Genomic DNA, 16,105 nt, shown 5'->3' with positions numbered 1-16,105 from the left:
TGTGTATCTCATGGGAGCAAAAGTTACACATTCACTCAACAATTATTTATTTAATACTTACTGTGCCTCAGGCATTGTTCTTGGCCTTGGTGATCTATCAGTGAACAAAACGGACATAGATCCCAGCCCTCATGGAGTTTACATTTGGTTGAAAATACAACGAACTATAATACACATATCAGAATACAGAGTAATGCATGTTAATTGCCATAAGTAAGTTATAAAGACAACTTGGGGTGTTCAGATTTAGTAGTGACCAGAAAAACAGCAGCGCAGTGCAAGGGGACAAGCACAAGTTTTAGGGTTGACCAGGATTCAATTTCCCTTTAGGCAACTTTATTACTTGTGTACCTTGGATAAGTAGCTTAACTTTGCTGAGCCTAATCTTTAAATTGAGGATAAGTGCTACACATCCTACAGGATTTGGGTGAGAATATGTGATAAATCGTGCAGAGCAGGCATAGAAAATTTAGTTCCTTTCTCATTCTAGACAACTAACTCTACCCATATCTCATGCCTTTAGGATCTTCAGATTTTTGAACTAAAGGTCTGAAAAGCACAATATTTAGTATCTCTGAATCTCAGTTTCTTTATCTGTAAACTGGGGATTAGAAGAATTACTTCCTAGGGTTATTTGAGAGTTAAAAAGCCTCTATTATAGTGTCTGGATCATAGCAAGGGATCAAAAAATGGTCACTACCTTCCTTTATTATTCTTTCTGCCTTGTCCAGGTCACCTACACAGACTCATATCTAATGTCCAAAAGGCACTTAGAAAACTCAAGGTATTTGTTGTTAAAATCTACTTTGGCAGGGTTACTGTAAGGATTAAAGGAGACAACTTATATGCCTGGCCAGTATCCACACATAAAAAAGCTCATATTCCCCATCCCCAAGAAGTCTAACTGAAAATGTCTCCAAGTCCAGGATGCCACAATGGGTGATTCAGAAGGATTGGTCATACTCCATCAAAAACCACATGAGGCTCTCTTTTCTGAGGAAGCAAAAGGGCAGAGAAGAAGCAAAATAAAGGTGGACTAATAGAGCAGCAAGAAGTACTCAGGAGGTAGAAGTTGGAAGCTTTGGGTAATAGTTAAGAAAATCTAATTTTTAAAATATATGGCTGTTAATTTTTGCAGTTGTGATAATAGTATTACAGTTGTGTTAAAGACTCATTTTTTAGAGATACACACTGAAATATTTATAGATAAAATTTTTAAAGGTTTTGACATTTTTGATTTACATTACATTAAACTTTAACATTTAGGAAGAGGAATACTTCAGCCATAATCTGGTTTTCTAGCAAAGCATATACGGCCCAGTTGATACATGATAAATGCATACACTTATTTACAAATTGCATTCTAACCAAGGTAATTCTCCAATTCCTACCCTTTTGCAATTCAAACATACACTATCAACTCCATTCCCCCAGAGTCACTGAGCAACTACTATATATGTACAACGGTTGGGGGTTGGCAACATACCCATAAACTACAAGGTCGACTCAATTCAATTTAACAAACATCTTCTATGTGTAAGTCACTAAAATACAGCTCCTACCTTCATACCATATAAACCAGGAAACAGCAGTGCAGCAAGATCTGGGGTGTACAGATAACAATCTAGGGCAGTGAAAAATTGTTTAAGGTTCTTAAGGTTCATTTTTGGTTGGACAGGAGGTCTAATTATAGAATGAAAGTTACTGTGTATAGAACAGCCTTTCTCTTTCAAGAAAAAAAAAACCCGTAACAAAAACATGATCTAACGACAAATATTCCTAGCCATAGCAGTATATAGGATGGAGAGCAGAGATTCTAACAGGATTTGGGGATTGGATGGGACCTTAACTTTGAAATTTGATTTCACTGATGAATTAACTCTTAGGTGAAATAGAAAATAGAGCATTCATTATTCAGACACTGAATAAAAATTCAGAGTGACTGAATGCCAGAAGTAACTGAGGCACCAAAAAGATTGCAGTAAAACTTTAGTTTTATTCTTCCATTCCAAATTAGGATGAGAGTGAACATCATTTACCAGTTATTTTTGGCCGCAAAGGCAAAAAGCCAAAAAAGGACTTGGAGAGAGGACTCAGGAGAGTTAAGTACCCTGCCATTTAAACATATCTAGCCATTCACCAAAGGTGGCCCAATCAAGCAACAATAGTGAAATTGATTAGACAACCTTAGCTGTTTATTATCAAATGACAGGGATAAAATACAATAGCTTGATTTTTGTTGTTTTCTTTTTCACGAATGTTCTGTCTGTAAGGATCCACTTTACCAACTGCAGCTGGTAAATACTGTATCCATTTAATCAAACGCTGAGAATAAAATCAACTCCATTCCAAAAAGTAATACTTCTTGAAAGCTCAGATCTTATTGAAAGTTCCAGGACAGGACCCTGTGTCTAAAGTCAGCCCCTTGAAACATCCAAAACATTAGTTTCCACTTAGAATGTACTTAGAGGCAAAAGTTGCCTCTGCTTTTCACTTCACGGCAGCAGACTAAAGATTTCAAAACCCTTCATTTGGTAAAGCAGTGATCCCAGCTAAAGAACAAAGCAGCCCAGGACCTCTCTCCTGGCCACCAAGAATAAACAAGAAAGAGGAACAGCTTTACAAACAAAACAAAACCAACTATCCTCCCCTTCTGCTTTCTTCATCCTACTTGGCAGAATATCAGAGTTTAGGGGAAGATTTTGGAATATAAAAGATTTGTGCTTAAGATAAAACTTGAATTTTGCTGAGGCTTAGCACTAAGTCCCTCCCAGAAGGCATTTTTTTTAACATTTCACAAAGATACTTTCACCTTTTCCTCAGCAATTTAAATCATACATTAAAAATCACATTATCAGAAATTCATTTCCAGTAAATGTTTATGAGAAAGAATGCTTTAAATTAATACTGCATGATCAACCCTCATTTCTTTCTTATTCAAGATCATACGATTTTGAACTAGCAAATTTCTTTGCAACTGGGTTTTTTGGGGTTCAGACAGTCGCTTCATAAATCATGTTCCTCTGTAAAAACTGTATCCATTTTCCTCCATAAAGAGTGACGGACTTTTACAGGAAAGAATCCAGGCATAAATGCAAGTATTTGAGTGATGATTTATATTCCCATTTTACGTAGAAATTAACTGCAAACTGAGCCTGTTACCCAGATGAATACTAACCATGGGGGGTGGGTTAGGGGATGATTGTGCCTGGATTACTAATAGGCCCCACCCTGGATTAAGTGTCTACACCAAGCTAGGATACATCATAGACGTATAGGGTGGAGACATGTCCCTAAGGGCTGCCCTCTCAAGGTAAGTTTTTCTTCCTGGCTTTGAGCCCTTCAAGCAAACAAAAGTTGTCCTACTTATTTTTAATTCATACTGAACTAAAACCTCAGGTACTGTGTTCCCTTCCTCATCTCCTCCATTCCCTAAGACTTCATTAACCAGACAAATCTATTTTCAGATGATTTTTAGTATGTAATAATGAAGAGTGGATTTTACCACTTATCATCCACAAATGGGCCAAAATTACCCAAAGAGTTGAAAGTCGGCATAATTACAGTTTATCTAAATAAAACACATGTAGTCATCTTCTGGAACCGACAGAAGGGCATGAGTTATAGCACCATCTGGAATTGTGGACAAGGCAGATACATGTTGAAGCCTACATTTATAAAAGCTGAGCAATGGCTAAGAGCCCAAGCACAGATCAGCATTAATGAGATTAACTCTTTGACTACCGTCATACACTTATGCCACTTAATTACAAAGCCAGGTGTGAGCTTTTTTATTCTCCCTTATGCAAACTGAACACAGTAAATGAAGAGGGTACAGTATGGCTGGGGGTGACATCTGGTAAATATAGGTGGGGCCAAAGCAAATTTTGTGGACTGGTGATTATTGCCTTGGGTCAAGAGATTTGGGAGGAATCCATGCTGGAGACGTAGCAGTACTGGCTGCAGCGGCACTCTGCTGCTGTCAATAGCAGGATGCTGATTTTCATCATCTTTATCACAGATGAGCAGCATCTGCCTAAAATCAAGTGGTTCTCGACTCTTTTTAAAATTTATTTATTTTTATGTATTTATTCAGGGGGTAAGTAATTAGGTATTTATTTATTTTAATGGAGGGATTGTGGATTGAACCCAAGACCTCCTGCATACTAAGCATGCGGTCTACCACTGAGCCATTACCCTCCCTCTGGTTCAACTCTTGATGCACATTAGAATCACTTAGGATGCTTTGAAAAATTTCATTGCACAGGTGCCACCACAGACAATGAAATCTGCATCTCTGGAGGTGGGGCTCAGACATCTATTTTTTTAAGCTCCTCAGGTAATTCCAATGGCAGCCAAGGCTGTGAGCTACAGGTCTAAATGTGATTCAGAAGGATTCAAAGCAACACAATAGGGAAAAACGGGGAGCCCTCCCTCCCCTCCTTCCATGGCACTGACATTTAACTGGAGGGTCAGCTGGCTCACTGCCTTGGGATTGCTAGCTTACAGCTAGGGCCATGAGGAGCATGGCTTCCCCTTGGAGAAAACAGCCAACATTTAATGGGCATGTACTTTGTGGCAGGCTCTGTATGTAAGGCACTTCATGTGCTCTGTCTCATTTAAGCTTCGTGACATCCCTATGAGGGATCTATCAGTTATTGCCTTTTACTGAGGAGGAAACTGAAGCACAGACAGGTGAAGTGATTTTCCTAAGGTCACACAGCTAGTATTCTTCTCTCCTTGGAAACTACAGAATTACTTTGTCTTTCACAAACTGTCCAGAGGCCTGGGTTCTCTTTGGTCATATTGCTTCCCCAGGTAAAATGGCTTCTTCTCTCTGGAGGAAGCCTGACAGTCTACCCTCACCAATAAGGATGCACATTAGAATAAAAATGTCAGCGTGAATCTACCAAATATCACCCATTTCTATATAAGCATTTTACCACAATTTTAAGCCACTCCTAATTGAGAGTCACATTTCCCCAAACATTTTGTGGTTATCCATCTTTCAACTGTGGCCTTCAGGTGGGGAATCAAAACCAGGAAACATGGTAGAAGGGGACCGGTCAAGAAAACCCACATTTGAGACCGAGAGCCAAAAGCCAAGATTCCAGAGAGGTCAGCTACTTTACCTTACCTTCTGGCAACTCTGGCAACTCCTATTGGCTCCTCTTGCCAAACTTAATAATGAGCATCTATTTCAGAAAGAAACATTAATTTCCCGAAGTCAGTGATCTAGCATTGTTATTATGACCAGTAAATTTTTTGAGGGTATTGTTTCATTAAAATCAAGACTGAGGGGAGGGAATGAACAAATTCCATTTCTAACAGCGCCCCACTGGGCTGGACATGTGTGAAGGATGGATGGCCCCAGGACACCAGATCAGACTGTTGTATGGTGAGCTGCAGTGAGGCAATCCCAAGCAGGGAGGGCAGAAGAAAACCCATTAAAGGGGCTCCGAAGCCCCACTTCAAACAATGGGGCTGAGCTGCAGGCAGCAGGAAACAAGCAGCAGGCAGGCCGGGCTGGCTACAGCAATAAGGCAGTGCAGGAGGGGGTTGTTTTCCGAGCTCCAGGATGACCTCAGGTCTCAGAGGCAGAGTCCCAATCAACCACCATATCGGCACAGCTGCAATTGTAACTCAAAAACACTCTTTGTGTATACAGTGGTCCGCAGACTGGAAAGGGCTGAGACGGTCACCCTGGTCTTTTTCGCCCCATCTGTACTCACAGATAACAATCCCCATTAGTAACATTATCTTCAGATGCATGTAGAACATCAGCATAAATATAGCTAACATACCACTTCCGTGAATACAAATAGAGTGGCAGGACCCGGACCGAGAGAATAATAATCTGTGATATCTTTTCATTTTGTAAATGGATTTCTTTTACGTTAGAGCCATTTAAAAAAACAAATCTATCTGCATATGAGGAAAAAAATATTACAAGTATGCACACTAAAATATTAGCCTTGTTTATCTCTGGATCTTGGAATAACAGATGAGTTTTGAACCCATTTTCTTTTGTTTGCTTGTGTTTTCTAAATTTCCTAAAATAAACATGTGTTCTTTAGGTTATTTTATAAGTTTTAAAAGGGTCTCTGGCTGTTGTAGATTTTTTTTTGAAAATAAAAACAAACAACTTATGAGTACCTAAATTTATCCTCAATTTCAAAGATATCATTTGAGAAAAGGGGTTTGCATTTCTAAAGATAGAGCATGACACAATATATTCCTGTACCCTTTGGGGGAAGAAAAGATTCTATAAATAAGTCACAAGAGGCCCTTGGCAGGGGCTCAATATCAGTAACAGAGCCAGTCCTAAACTCTAAAAGAAAAGTTGGCCAGAATAGCAATTCTACTCAATTTTAGAATCCTGGAATATAAGAAACATTCTTTTTTTTTTTTTTTTCTTGACTATTGGAATCTTACCTCGGAACAAGATTCAAGGTTTGTTTTGTCATTCTCTACAAAGATGGCGGCAGTGGTATACAGGAGTCGGTTCACATCAGCTCAAGACTCCAGACTGTATGTATCTCTTCCCAACTCTGCATTTAGTGATATCATATCAATAGCTTGAAATCAGCCGTGGTGGGAGTATTTATGTGGTGGAAATTGGCAAATGCTACAAAACAGGGCTTTCTCCTCCTCCCATAGAGAGCTGGTTGTTAAACATGAATATCTAACCTCCCCTCCTGATTCAGAGCCATTGTTTGTCCAATGCTTGAACTGGGGAGTGAAAACTTTTACTGGTATCAAAGCAAAACTACGTTGCTGTGAAAACTGCAGAGGTTGGATTCAACCCAAGTTTAGCTCTTGGCTTGGCCATTAGTGAGCTGAAATGTCTCGCTTCCCTTCCTGGGCCTCAATTCTTTCATCTCTACAATGGGAGGACTAGACTATAATGTCTAAGGTCCCTTCCAGACAGAGACAGCTTATGCCCTGTGAGCTGAAGAGTCAGTGGTTTGAGGTTCAGACTTTGGAGAGAAAGCAGCCCTTGGCTGAAATCTTGGTTCTGCATTTACTATCATCTGTGTGACCTCAGGCAAGTTACCCTACCCTCTCCGAGCCTCCATTTCCTCATCTGAATAAAATGATAATAATAATACTTCCATTATAGGGCTGTCGTTAGTACTAGATCAGCCCATTCCCAGCGGTCATGGTGGCAGGCACCAATAAATGCTAACTATTATTATTAAACCTGTTCTCACTTGTCTCTGACACCAAAATGCCTTAGAACTATAGGGAAAACTTGATTTGCTAAGATATCTATAAGCTGTTCCCTAGACTTCAATAGATATTTATAATCTGTTACAGATTAATCAGCACTGGAAATAGTAGTAGAGTGTCACTTGCAATATAAACATGGATAATAATAATTAATAATTATTGTCCCATATGCCTGGCCTTTTATATACACTTTATCTCGTCTAATGCTCACACACTCTGGGTGAGCCAGGTGTTTTCCTGTGTTTTTCTTTGGCGAGGGTGGGGGGGGGGTGTGTTTCCTTTCTACAGATGTAAACACTGAAGTGCAGAGATGTTAGGTAACTTCTTCAAGGATCTACAGCTAATAATTGGCAGAGCCAGAAATCCTCTCTCCAAAAGAGACTAGCCCACATATCATCTGAAGTTATTGGAAGACTATATTTTTTCAGAAACACAAATATCAAAGCAATTCTGTTGATTAGAAGGTACAGGGGTGGATGAAAAGAAACTCTGGAATGAAAATGCTGCTATAGAGCTAAGAAAGTAAAATCTGCAATATGTATGGAGTGGTGGTGGTAGCAGCTAACTCCAATAATTTTCTATTAAAGAATCACCTAAATCAAGAATAATATTCTGGATAATTTAGCATTTCACCTTCTCCCTAAATATTTTGGAATAGGACCATTCCTACACATTCTTGTAGGGTACTAGCTTTCAAAATCTGGTCCTCAAACCAGAAGCATCAGCGTCACCTAGGAACTTGTGAAAAATGCAAACCTACTAAGTCAGAAACTTAGGAGCAAACCCCCTTCTCCCACATCCTCCCATATCCCAGATGTTTCTGAGGCATACTACAGTTTGTGAACCTGGGCTGTAGGTATAGGTGGAAAGAATGAAAAAATGAATTCAAGTGTCTAATGACATCGTTATATATAAATATATTGCCCTGACATGCTCATGGGTGGTGACAATGTAAGTAACTATTTAAAGTGCTACAACTTCCAGAAACATTTAAATCATTCATCGGTCTATACGTAACATCTAAATCTTACAGAACACTGAGCTTCATGGCTTTTTGCCACACATTCCACTCTCCCAAAAAGCACCTATAATTGATTTGTTTGAAAGAGTGGTTTCTGAAAAATAAATGATGTTCAAAGGACCTTGGTACTTAGTATTGGCTTTGTTTCTAGTTTGGGGACAGTGAGGAGGTGGAGAGCACAGACAGGTGACTGTCAAAACTAATCCTTTCTGGGGTGAGTGTATAGCTCAGTGGTAGAGCGCGTGCTTAGCATGCAGGAGGTCCTGGGTTCAATCCCCAGTGCCTCCATTAAAAAAAAAAAAGCAAATAAATGAATAAACCTAATTACCTCGCCCTTCCAACAAACAAACAAACAAATAAAAAACTGTTTAAAAAAAACTAACCTTTTCCTTCTCAAGAGCTAGCAGGTTTTAGCCCGCAATGAGCAGAGAAAGTTTTGCTTACATTACAGAGCCTCGGAAAGGACAGTCAATCCCTTTGAAATGGCTTCTCTTCTGCACTTAATTCTATGTTTCCGCCGCAAGGAACTCTGCTGTAGCCATGGTTAGCCTCAGGGGCCCCAATAAGCTCTCAGGTGCACATCCTAGCACCCTGATTTTGCTTCATTTCAAATCACATTACTGTCATTCCCAGAAGAACTGTGCCCTATTAACAGTTCACTATTCATTACTAAGGTGAAATTAAATGAATTTGTGCTCTGGAAAGATATAATAGCTACTGTTATCAATGTTAACAGTGGCTGTTGTGGTGGGGGAGGTCTTTTCTTCCTTATATTTATCTGCATTGTTTTGATTTAAAAATAAATTACTTTGTAATGGTATGATTTAATTTTTAAGTTTAAGGTTTAAACACAAAAATAAGCAGTGTTTTTAAAAAGTAGATGACTCCGTATGTGTGTTTGTGTGTGTGTGTGTGTGTGTGTGTGTGTTGGAAGGGTGGCTTGGAAGAATTTCACAGCCACAACTGAGCAAATAAAAGCCATGGTTGTGATCTATTGCTAAAGCACTGCCCTGTGACAGATCCCAGATGGTGACACCCCCACAGGACTGTACCTTGATCTTAACGTCGGATGTTTCAAGATGGAAATGGAAGCTCTGCTTGTAGAGGGGCAAAAAAAAAAAAAAGGGAGAAAAAAATCAAGAACAACAAAATCAAGTTATTTCCAACTGGGATAAATAGTGATGTTATGTGCAAAGGGAAACCATTGCAGCTATATTTCTTCAGGTAGCAAGAAATGTAAATTAAACACACATACACAGAGGCAAGAGAGTGATCTATATATTCACTGCACAGGGCTTGTAATCAGAGATCATTTCTGCCAGAGAGCACACTGGCAGGTAAAATATCCTTTGCAAATTGCCTGGATAATTGTCATCACATTACAAAACATTATAAAACCTCACATTACATCACATTGCAAAACCTCTTCTCCTTTGATCAATGTGGGAAGGTTTTTGGTACATAGGAATCTTGGTAAGGACGCTTTGGCCTGCAGCCCTTGCTTTGGAGGTAGGTGAACACAGGAATCAGGAGGAGCATTTATGAGGCTGTCAAGAAGTGTGTGTGCACATGTGTGTGCACACATGCATGTGCGCTTACACGTGTGTGTGCGTGCGTGTGTGCATCTGTGCGCTCACACATGCGTGCTTGCTTCTTACCTGGCTGTTGCCTCCATTTTCTTTCCTCTATATCTAACTAGAAATGGAGGGGCACACTTGACCCGTAAGAAACGAATTCTAAAAAGGTGTTATGATGAATGCAACCCAACATTTCACTCTGGAAGGTGTGAATAGCAAAGGGCCCCCTCAAAAGTGGACTTTTACTTTGCCAGGAAGCAAAGGAGCCAATGGGCTTTGTATTCACACATCACAGAATCCTCCTGACAAACCTTTGAGGAAGATATTAATCTCTTAATGGTCCCCCAAACCGTATTCTGTGAGGAATTAACCACAAACAAGTCCCATGCATAGAGCACTAACTATCTATCTGGCACTGGGCTACATGCTTTCTATATATTATCTCATTTAATCCTCACTAATTCAGTCAGTATGGCGAATACTCCTGGAATATTCAGTGGTGTGCCAGGGAGTCCTTGAAAGCCATGGCATAAACCTGGTACACATCTTTGAAGCATCAACTTTAACTTAAAGCATCATTTAAAATATTAAAACAAACACAATTACATTATGCATGAAATGACAAAGCAAATCTGGATTTTAAGACAAAGCATGAGACTCAAACTTTATGGTACATGCTTTGTGCCACCGTGCCAAGGTCCCCGAGAAGTAACTGCTCACTACCATCTCTCATTGGCATTACGCTATGCCATACTGCTTCTAAACAAGGGAACAGGCAATTTTTCTCCATCATTTTATGAGATTTGCTAGAACTTGGGTTCCTTGTGAGGTTATCTTAAAGAAAAGAATATGTATGGTTTTCTTTCCTCTTATCAATTCCTTCCCTGGGGAATCCCATTATATAGTTTCCTTGGCATCAGGGTCATAGGCCACCGGTTGAAGAGCTGATGGTGAAGCTACTGAGTTCTTTCACAGGGCGGCTGAGCTCCACAGAGTAGTGGTAGCAAGAAATAAGAAAGACTAGACAAGGCCACAGTCTTCAGTGTTTCTAGGTCCCAATGCTCTTCCCTCGAAGGCCTGTGTTGTACTCCTCTGTGTGGTGACGATCCTGAGATTCCTCCTCAGTTGTAGTCAGGTAGACCTCCTTCTCTTTGCCTGATTATCACTTCCCAAACAATTCCCAAATTCATCTCCTCTTTTTATCACTGAAGACAATGAGAAAATAGGCTTCAGTATACAAAATACCTCTTGGCCAGCCTTGCTAGATGGCCGTCACCTCTGTCGCTATGACCCTGGGGTATATGTGAGTCAACCTAGAGTTCATTTATGATTCTACAAAGATGTGAATACCTGTATGGAGGCTTTGTGTTAAGCCTCAGGAGGATGAAAAGAAGATTAGGAGAAAAGGCTAAAGGAATTCGCAACACCAAAAGATCACTTCCCACTGAGGGGGCATTTCAATGGGCTTTAAAGGATGGGAAGAATTTCATTAGCTAGAGATTATAGGGTGAGGGAGAGCCATTCCAGAGGGAAGGAACAGCATAAGCAAACATTCGGTGGGGGAAGGGGTGGTGGGAAAGATTCAACCACAAAAGCACAGGGCATCTCCAGGAAGTGCAAGGTAAGTCCTCCAGGATGTCTGAGATTAGAGTATATTATGGAAGTGGTGGGAAAGTAAGCTAGAAAGCTAGACCTTGAAAGGATTTTCGTGTCACTCACAAAAGTTTGACTTTATTTAACTAGCAGGGAAGCACCACTCAAGGTTTGGCTAGAAAGAGATGCTATCAGAGAAGTGATTTAGAAAGATTAATACAAGGGAGTGGCAAAGAGAGCAACCTTGCAGATGAGACAGGTGAAGGTGTTCTACAGGATGCAAAAGGAATGTTAATAATATGGTCTCTTCCCTCAAGAAGCATATATTCAGATAAACTGAAACCAATAAACGCTATGAAACAATTCTGTGCTGCTCAGTTCAGTTCTACAATATAAGTGCTTTATTATATGACATTGACTATAACAACTTCTGAACACACATTCCCCTCCCGCCCACCAAAGTTATTTTCTGTGACAATGACTATTACAGGCACATTACAGCCCTGAATTTTGAACCTTGTGACCTGGAACCCTTCCTTCTTTCCTCATATTAACATGTCCTCATTCATCAGAGAGGAAAAGAAAGGCTTTCCAACAATAGCCTTTTTTAGGATGGTCTTCAGATTCTCTTTCCTCACTTCATTTAACAAACCAGGCCTTTATAGTGTAGCAAGACCTCGAAGCTGCCAGAGTCACCCCCCCACTCCTAAATCACCTGTGCTAATTTGCTGAACAGAGTTCTGGGATTACAAGCAAATGTCCTTTAGGAAGAAAGACATGCCATCTCTATGGCAACCTGAAAGTCTGAGAGGGAGCCCACCTTGAAATCACCAAACAATGGTCTCTTTGAGAAGTCTCCAGGGCCTGGGTTAGACAAGCACCATTAAAGAGGTTGGCTGTTGTTAGTGTATCCACTTCCCCAACCCACAAGTATAAGCCCTAACTCTTGAAATTCCAATGCAAGTGGCCTCTTTTCTTTCCACGCCTCATTGACTTATAAAGTTGTGACATTAAAAAAAAAAGATCAAGTTTATTCATATAGTGGATAATTATTGAGCACCTGCCGTGTGCAAATCATGTACTAAATGCTCTAGAGAAACTATAATAAAAATGGCAAGGAGATATCTATTGTGATGTCAAGATCTATCCAGAGAGACCAATGAGAACAGAGGAGGCGGTGACCAACATTATCAGGTACCTATTTTGCCACGATCGTTGTAGGAGACAGTAGCATTGCAGAGATCATATGCTTGGATTTCCCAAGCCAGTGCTAATAACATTCTCTGTCCTGTCTCTACCTAAACCATCAAAACTGTACAAGAAATTTCAGTGTTTTAGGATCCAAAGCATATCATCCAATTGCTTCTTACACCTTGAAGCATATAGAGGTTCATTGACAGAAAAGGTTGCCTGGATTTGGGTTCAGAAGATAGAATAACTGTTTATTTGTCCAACACATATTAATTGAATACTTCCACGTGCTATGCACTACTATACAGATACAGTGGTGAACAGAGCAAGCAAGGACCCTGGCCTAATGAAGCTTGTGTTCTGGTGAGAGTACTCAGATGCTGTGAAAATAAAGAAACCAGATCATTTCAGAGTGGATACAGACAATGAAGGAAATCACAGCGTAATGTGACAGAGCATGGCAGGGAGGGGCCTATTTTAGATTAGAGGGACAGGGAAGGTGTGTGTGGAAGGGACAACATTTGAGTGGACGTCTGCATGATAGTAAAGAGTCAGCCATGAATATCTCTTAGGGAAGAAAGTTATGGAGACAGGAGATAGCAAATACAGATTTTCAGAGGCAAATAATAATATGAACTACATGATAGGCAATGTCAAATGCTTTACCTATTGAAACCACTTAATTGTGACTAGAACCTCCTAAGGTAGATACGATTAATAACCTCAGTTTTCAGAGGAGGAAATTGCAACTTAATAAGAAAAAAACAAACAACCCAATCCAAAAATGGGCAGAAGACCTAAACAAGCAATTCTCCAAGGAAGAAATACAAATGATCAACAGGCACATGAAAAAATGCTCAATATCACTAATTATCAGAGGAATGCAAATCAAAACTACAATGAGGTATCACCTCACACCAGTCAGAATGGCCATCATTCAAAAGTCCACAAATGACAAATGCTGGAGAGGCTGTGGAGAAAGGGGAACCCTCCTACACTGCTGGTGGGAATGCAGTTTGGCGCAGCCACTGTGGAAAACAGTATGGAGATTCCTCAAAAGACTAGGAATAGACTTACCATATGACCCAGGAATCCCGCTTCTGGGCTTGTATCCAGAAGGAACCCTACTCCAGGATGACACCTGCACCCTAATGTTCATAGCAGCACTATTTACAATAGCTAAGACATGGAAACAGCCTAAATGTCCATCAACGGATGACTGGATAAAGAAGAGGTGGTATATTTATACAATGGAATACTATTCAGCCATAAAAACTGACAACATAACGCCATTTACAGCAACATGGATGTCCCTGGAGAATGTCATTCTAAGTGAAGTAAGCCAGGAAGAGAAAGAAAAATGCCATATGAGATCACTCATATGTGGAATCTAAAAAAAAAAACAAAAAAAACCATAAATACAAAACAGAAACAGACTCATAGACATAGAATACAAACTTGTGGTTGCCAAGGGGGCGGAGGGTGGAAAGGGATAGACTGGGATTTCAAAATGTAGAATAGATAAACAAGATTATACTGTATAGCATAGGGAAATATACATAAGATCTTATCATAGCTCACAGAGAAAAAAATGTGACAATGAATATACATATGTTTATGTATAACTGAAAAATTGTGCTGAACACTGGAATTTGACACAACATTATAAAATGATTATAAATCAATAAAAAATGTTATAAAAAAAAGAGAGGCTGCAAGACCAGTGTAAAGTCAATTGCTATTAAGTGACATGACTAGGGTTGAAACATAGGCAGTCTTGCTCCAAAGTCCTTATCTAAACCATACTGGGGATGGGGGCACGTGTTCAAGCAGTATCAGAATCAGTCTTTAAGAGCTGAACTTTGCATAACACACACTGAAAAGTCATACAAAGCAAGCTAGGAAGTTATGGGGCTAACCTAAGTAGCTGGGTTCCTAGGAAGCAGGTAGGTTTGAACAGTGAAATAACTCACTTTATACTGAATCAGATTTGCAACATGGGCTTTTGATCTGTGGAGTTGTGCCTCAGCACCCAGAGTTAAACTTTTCTAAAACATTCAGAAGTATCAGGAAAAAAAGGCAGGAAATAACCAGAGTGTAGGAATATTAACCCTCTTCATAAACAACCACCATAAATCCAAGTTTCCATCACCTACCTAAAGAGCTCTCCAAGAAAAGCAGTCTGATTAGACGAGATATGCATGAAGACACTAGCCACATGTCATCAATATAGACAGTCGGTTCAGGGCTGTAACCAACATTCTTCATTTCCCTGAAATTTTTCATTTGTAATAGTTATCTACTGAAATAATAAGAGAAGAAGTAGTGCCTTTCGACTGAAAAAAAAAAAAAACCTAAAAATGCCTGCAAACATGAACTCATTGTCCTCATAATATAACCACAAAGTGTAAGAAAGTCTTTCCAATTCCTTTTAAGGAGAAAAAAAAAAGAAGGGTTTTGAAATCAAAATACTTTTGTCCACACCACCTCATACTAGACTGTCCTTTATTTCTTTTTGGTTGTATCATGGTTTTTAGGATTATCTTCTCAACTACATAGATCTATACAAACAGACAGGTCTAGATAATTCATTCAGTGAATGCTTCCAATGATGGGCAGAGAGCTTGAAAGTACCCAGGACTGCAACAAGACAAAAGGAATGTTAGAGCTGGAAGATGTCTGGTAGCGTTTTATCATTCCACACACTGGGAACTAGATTCTACAAGATCCCCAAATCTGCAACTGATAAGGTAGGCCTCCTGAACCTCCTATTTCACAATCCCTAGCCCAGAGCTAGGTGACTTCTCAGGAAGACCTGATAAAATGATTTCACTCCATCCCAGCTTTGGGCCTAAAATATCATCCTGGGATTGGGTAAAATTCCACTTGCACCCCTTGCCTCTGTTTCCCTACCTGACAAGCACTGAGACAGAACAGCGACAGCATGGGGATGGTCAGTCTTACAGAAAACTGCTTCTGTGGCTTCTCATTACCTGGCAGGATGAAGTCCTGCTCCTTACTCTGGCATACTATGGCCCTCTACAGCTGCTTCTCCCCCGTTCTCTTGGCCCTTCACCAACCTCCTTTTTCACTAAAAGATCCCCTCTTTCATCCCATTCCTTTTATGCATACACTGCTATTTCTTTCTGCAATGCCACCTCTTTTCCCTCTCCCCCTTCTCCTGGATAATTCCAACTCACCAACCCTTCTTTGGGAGCTTTTAGAAGAGTAACTCTGGCAGTTAAGTACACAATGGCCCAGAATTGGGTTATCTAGGGACTGGGAAAGTCCCTAGTTAAGAAGGTATTTTATAAGAAGGTATTTTATAGACTTTTAAACTGTCAACACATCGACCTGTTAAAATCAATAGTAGGCTATATCCAAATAGTTGGTTACAAATAATTGTTAAAGTACCAAAGACTGCAAATGACTGAAAGCATGTTCAAGGTTATTCCTAGATAAATAATATCACTAGCACTTGGGTTGTCCA

At 39.9% G+C, this 16,105-nt stretch overlaps 1 protein-coding gene and 1 long non-coding RNA gene across 3 annotated transcripts in view; one reads left to right on the top strand and one right to left on the bottom strand.

The window, feature by feature from the left end:
* Positions 1-16,105, bottom strand: part of COL4A6 (collagen type IV alpha 6 chain) — a 264,443-nt gene that overhangs the window by 179,130 nt on the left and 69,208 nt on the right. The window lies entirely within an intron of this gene.
* The window catches only part of LOC141576370 (uncharacterized), a 35,173-nt gene continuing 24,916 nt past the window's right edge, over positions 5,849-16,105 (top strand). Inside the window, exon 1 of the long non-coding RNA XR_012504731.1 lies at positions 5,849-6,531. This is a non-coding gene — a long non-coding RNA (uncharacterized LOC141576370). The remainder of the gene's footprint in view (positions 6,532-16,105) is intronic.

Source organism: Camelus bactrianus, chromosome X (genome assembly GCF_048773025.1).
Source record: "Camelus bactrianus isolate YW-2024 breed Bactrian camel chromosome X, ASM4877302v1, whole genome shotgun sequence".
Lineage (NCBI taxonomy): Eukaryota > Metazoa > Chordata > Mammalia > Artiodactyla > Camelidae > Camelus > Camelus bactrianus.
This window is presented reverse-complemented; position numbering and strand designations above follow the sequence as displayed.